Below are 6,099 nucleotides of genomic sequence, written 5' to 3' on the forward strand. Positions count from 1 at the left end.
CCTGACTCATAGTGTCCCACATAGGGTTTCTGAGACTGCACATCTTTATGTGATCACACCTTCTCACCTGTGTCACCGTGTGACTTTAGGTTTACTGCTGACCTTGCAATCGGCATCCCGTTGCCAAACCCACAGTGCCACCCACCCACAGTCTTGAATCTGCAATAGCCCTGCTCCAAGTCTGGCGTGAGGGACAAGTTGTTGCTTTATTTTCTAGTTTGTTGAGAAGTAAGACTTCTCTAAAATAAATTCCTGGATAACTAGAAAAATGAAATAAAAAATAAAGAACCATATATAAACAAGTCCACATTTTTATTATTAGATTCATAGACATAAAATTACTCTATCAAAATGCTATAAAATCTGCACTTATCTACTGCTGTATGGAAATAAACAGCTCACAGGCTGGCATTGTGTCTGTAAATCACATATTCAGTAGCCTTAACCGAGACTGCTTAACAATAGAGTCTCTGATGTGACAAGGGAAATGGTAAACAAATAAAGGCCACAAGATGGACACTTGGAAGCTCTGTCAAAGGGATAAGTAGAGATCTTTTTGAGAATGGCTTAAAAACTATGACGATCATTCATGGTTTGACGTAGTACAGAACAGCATTTTCAAAATTGTCCAGTCCCCCACAGGTGCTCCAGTATTTCAGAACTCTGAGCTCAAAAATTACTCAGAAAGAGCTCCATGGTTCCAAACAAACACAATTAAGAGTTCTGAGCAGCTGAGCAAGAAAGAAACATTCTTTACAAAAACAAACAAACAACAACAAAAACTGGATACTCCCCCAAATTATTTGATTAATTCTACCCCCACCCCCATGTTATACCTACTAACACTCTGTGAAACTTTGGAAAATGCCAGGAAAGTTTTATTCTGCATAAGGGGTAAACTAAATGATTCTTCTTCCTCTTGATAGTATTCTTCACTTTATGGCTCTGTGAGAATTTCAGAATTGGACCTGCCATCTCATAAGACCAATGTGAAAAACAGTGTTGGCTAAGCTTTTGGTTTCAGAGTTGTTAGTCTATGCTTTGTTGCTGCTTTTTATTAGCAAGTAAGTAACTATAGCAATGATTCAGTCTTAATGAAGGAGTTTTCTAATTTTATCTGAGCTTTTGGTTTCATGGCTTACACTGGTTTGCTGGAAACGTACTATTGAGGGAAAATAGCAGAGATCACTTGACTGTTGCAATGCTTCATGAATGTCAAAAAGTTTCATAAGTATCTTTGAACAACAGTGTCATGTGGTACTAAGAAAGGAAGGTAAATCATTTTTTATTTGACTGGGTGTATATTAGTACATAACTGATAGTTATGCAAAAGAAAGAACGTTCCATTCAAGTGGGGATCCAGGATAAAGGTTTGGTCTCTTCTGACTTTTGTGACTAAATTCAGAATGAGCTACATAATCTGTGGGGGGAAATCATAAGCTCTTTTGGTTAGATTTCTGCTAGTTATGTAGTAATTAATATCTGAGCTTTCTGTAGACAAAAGGTTGACTTACAATCCTTTATAATTTCAATTGATGTTTGTAATCTTAACAAGTTCAATTGCTAGTAGTTTTCATTTTTGTTTTTTCCAATATTAAATTACCCAAAAAGTCCATTTGTGAGGGATAACGCCTAGAGATGTTGCAGGTTCAGTTCCAGACCATCCAAAGAAAGTTAATGTCATCTGAATTAACTGAGTAACATGAGTTTTTTAGGTTTCCAGTACATCTAAAAGTTATGTTTATACTAGAGGGCACTCTATAAAGTGTGTAATGATGAAAACACTTTAAATATTGTGAGCATTATCAAATGTGACACAAAGGCATGGAGTGAGCATGTTATAGGAAAAAATAGGGTCAATAACACAAAGATACCAAGCTCAGGGGCATCAAGCCTCGGGTTCCCAAGACTGTCAATCTTTGGGTGAGCAGAAAGCCTCACCACTCTTCTTGGGAGTGACTGGTGGGTTCCAACCACCGACTTTGTGCTTAGCAGCTCCACTTGTGTTAGGCTGATTTTTCTAGAGAAGTACAACAAGCTTCGGGTTGGAAAGAGGGAACCGATTACAAGGATCTACATGTGACCTCCTCCCTGGGGGATGGACAACAGAAAAGGGGGTTAAGGGAGACATTGGACAGGGCAAGATATGACAAAATAATAATTTAGAAATAATCAAGGGCTCATGAGGGAGGGGGTGGGGGGAGGGGGGATGAGGACCTGATGCCAAGGGCTTAAGTGGAGAGCAAATGTTTTGAAAATGATGAGGGCAAAGAATGTGCAAATGTGCTTTAAAAAATTTATGTATGTATGGACTGTGATAAGAGTTGTATGAGTCCCTAATAAAGTGTTTTTTTTTAAAGTTTCACTTACGTATGCATCCATATAGAAAGAAATTTATATCAGGAAATGGTCACACAGCTGTTGACGTGGGTAATTCCAACCCAGTTTTAGTCCTTCGGTCAGAAGTCCAGCTGAAATCTTCTCCTGACTCATAGCTGTGAGGGCTGATAAACGAGGGTGACCAAGACGGAGACCATGGTCTGGTGGATCCAATGTTGCATGTGAACCAGTCAGAAGTTCACTGATAGCTGAGCTGCTAGGTCAAGCAATGTGTCAGGAGGTCAACAAATTCGATGCAGGATCCAAACCCAGCAGAAGTGACAAGCTTTCCGACAAAGTGTGTTCCAAATGGAATCGGCCACCCACCTCAAAGAGTCTTTATTCCGATTACATCAAAAACTTCATCTCATCAAGGGGCTGCATTGCTAAAAAATTATTGGAAGCTCATAGAGTTGATTACAGTATATTCTTTTCTTTCATGGAATTGATTACATTGGGTTAGATCACACCAGGGGATGACTGCCAAACTACTAAGGATCCTAGTCCAGTCAAGTGAACACGAAACCCAACAATCACACAATCCCTAACCCACTGCACCACAGGGCTCCTCACTCCCTCCCTCCTTGCCTTCGAGTCAATGCTGACTCCTAGTGACACCCCCTCCCCCTGTGGATTTCTGAGACTGTAACTGCCTACAGAAGTAGGAAGTTTACTTTCTCCTCTGAAACTCCTGGTCCTTTCCAACTGCCGACTATGCGAATCACAGCCCAACGCATAAGGATGACACCGCCACTAGCTCAATTTAGGTTCGCCACAACTTTAAATTGGCAAAAAGCACAGTATCTGTTAAGTACAGTTAAGAAATAGCACAATAAAAAATTACTTGTTGTAACTGGTTCCCCCTTTCCACCTCACCCTCCCTCCATTCTCCTGGTATCGCCACTCTCACCACTGGTCCTGAAGGGATCATTTGCCCTGGATTCCCTGTGTTTACATGGATCTACATATAACCTCCTCCCTTGGGGACGGACAACAGAAAAGTGGGTAAAGGGAGACATTGGACAGTGTAAGATATGACAAAATAATAATCTATAAATTATCAAGAGTTCATGAGGGAGGGGGTAACAGGAATGGGGGGGGGGAATGAGGAGCTGATGCCAGGGCTTTAAGTGGAGAGCAAACGTTTTGAGAATGATGAGGGCAATGAATGTACAAATGTGCTTTATACAACTGATGTGTGTATGGATTTTGATAAGAGTTGTATGAGCCCCCAACAAAATGATTAAAAAGAAGAAGAAATAGTGAATGATAATGTGCCATGTATTTTCCCTATATTCTAAAACTAAAGCCTAAATTAGTCAGGTGGCCTAATTCTATATTACCAAAATAAGTCTTTTAATTTAAAGGAACAGTACAATTAAATTGTTAAATTATACATGTTTAAAGAAACATATATAAGGTATAATGTCCTGCCACCCCTTTATGTCAATACAAGAACATTGTGTTACATTGTATTTAATACAAGAACATTGTGTTATATTGTATTTAATACAAGAACAGCGGTGTTTCTTACAGTCAGAAATATGTTTTGTTAAGTAAACAACACTTTTAGTGGAATGGGCATTTGACAAAGTGGCATAGGAATGACTTATCCAAGACCACCATAGGTGACATGTCTACGATTTTGAGAAATCCTTAAAACAAAGGTTCTCAGTGGTGACTCAGTCACACCACATATGGATTGTTCTGTGGCATTAGAGAGAAGTGATTGCTATGTAAAAGCAGGATGGCATAACTTTTAAGATGTGTTATTGACTGGTAAATATTGAGTCACTCAGGAGAATTGAGGATCCTTGATTTGTGTGCTGGTTGATAATGGTCAATTTCTAGTCAAGAACAGGATGTCACAGTACACAGAGTTAGGAAGAGATGTGCAGTAGCATGGCATTATATAATATTTCCACTATACAGATGAAGCAGGCCTAAATCTTTGTTCTGATTTATGTCTAAATGCCCCAGGACAGTGGTTTTCAACTTTCTTAATGCTGTGACCTTTTAATACAGTTCCTCATGTTGTGGTGATCCCCCCAACCATAAAATTATTTTCACTGCTACTACATAACTGTAATTTTGCTACTGTTATGAATCAGGCAACCCCTTGAAAGGGTCATTGGACCCCCCAAAGGGGTCGCAACCCACAGGTTGAGAACCACTGTCCTAGGTGAAAGAAAGCTACCTTTGAGTTGATTCTAAGGGAATAATACGATACAACCAAATAATCAGGAAATGATGAATGCCTGTAGTTTACATCTATGAGTTTCCGACTCATGCATCAGCCAACCATGGTTCAAAAATACTCTAGGTTAAGAGCAATTAAGTGATCAAAACAATCTCTCAAAGTTAAGACAGGGCATAAAATGCTGCTTACATAGTTTTAGGTATTATAAGTAATACAGAGATAGTTAAAAGTATATTATATGCATAATAGGAGCCATTCTCTATAAGGGATTTGAGTGTCCATGGATTGTACTGTGAGTGAGGTGAGGGTGGTAGTCATGAAACCAGTCCCTTAAAAAGCAGAGGGTTGACTTTATAAGAACAACTTATCGACATAACTAAGTTCACTTACAGTTGTAATCTAAAAACACATTTCCAACTTAATGGAAAAGAAGCACCATAACGGAAAATTTTTTAAAGGCCTGAGAGGAAACATGCTGCCAAAGGTCAACATTTTACGTTTTCTTACTATGTTACAACAGAAATAAAAATGTTAAGATCGCTCTCTTTCATCTTAGCCACCGACATGCCCTCCAGACTGAGGAAGACCCGGAAGCTTAGGGGCACGGCCACATCGGGAAACACCGGAAGCACCCAGGAGGCTGCTTGCATCATCACAGGATCCACTTTGACAAATGCCATCCAGGTCACTTTGGAAAAGTCGGTAGGCAACATGACCACTTGAAGAGGAACCAGAACTGAACTTCTGCCCAATTATGAACCTCGATAAATTATGGACCTTGGTCAGTGAGCGGACCAGGGTCAGTGCTGCCAAAAATAAGACTGGGCTGCTCCCATCACTGATGTGTTGTGACCGGGCCACTACACAGTTCTGGGGAAGGGTAAGCTTCCAAAGCAACCTGTCATCCTGAAGGCCAAATCCTTCAGCAGAAGAGCTGAGAAGAAGAATAAGGGTGTTGGGGGGCAGGGGCTATGTCCCGGTGGCTTGAAGCTACGGGGAGGTTTAATTAAAAGTTAAAAATGGCTTTTCAAAAAAATAAGTTAAGATCATGAAGATAGAGAAAAAATCAAAATAGTCAAAAGTATAAATGATTTAAATGACATTTCATGAAGAAGACTATGAGAATAAGGACACACCCTCCTAATCAGAAAACCAAAATGCAAAAGAAAAGTATTACGGAAGAAAAATTTAATTTTTATCACCACCAGGATCAGAAACTTTATATTGTTGAATTTTTCACATTTAAACAGTATTGTAACCTTTCATTGTGGTTTGCTTTGCTGAGAAACAATTTTATTCAACACTGTGCAATGAAAGAAAATAATTTGTTGTTTTTGAAAACACGAGTTCCATAAATTTAGAGAAAATGTTACATGACATAAAATAGAAATAATGCTACTGAAACAAATATTACAAAATAAAATGAACATAAAATTCTTGGTTGGCTCTTCCAAGATTAGAAATCGTAACTATTGTTTGTTGAGGCTGATTTCAACAGGATAGTTATTACAGGTTTGCAG

The 6,099-nt window shown here is 39.0% G+C and overlaps 1 pseudogene; it reads left to right on the forward strand.

Annotated features, from left to right (window-relative positions):
- The first annotated feature begins 5,143 nt into the window (after positions 1-5,143).
- Positions 5,144-5,596, forward strand: LOC142431617 (large ribosomal subunit protein uL15 pseudogene; annotated as a pseudogene).
- Positions 5,597-6,099: the final 503 nt, after the last annotated feature.

The sequence above is a fragment of the Tenrec ecaudatus genome, chromosome 1 (assembly GCF_050624435.1).
Source record: "Tenrec ecaudatus isolate mTenEca1 chromosome 1, mTenEca1.hap1, whole genome shotgun sequence".
Taxonomy (NCBI): domain Eukaryota; kingdom Metazoa; phylum Chordata; class Mammalia; order Afrosoricida; family Tenrecidae; genus Tenrec; species Tenrec ecaudatus.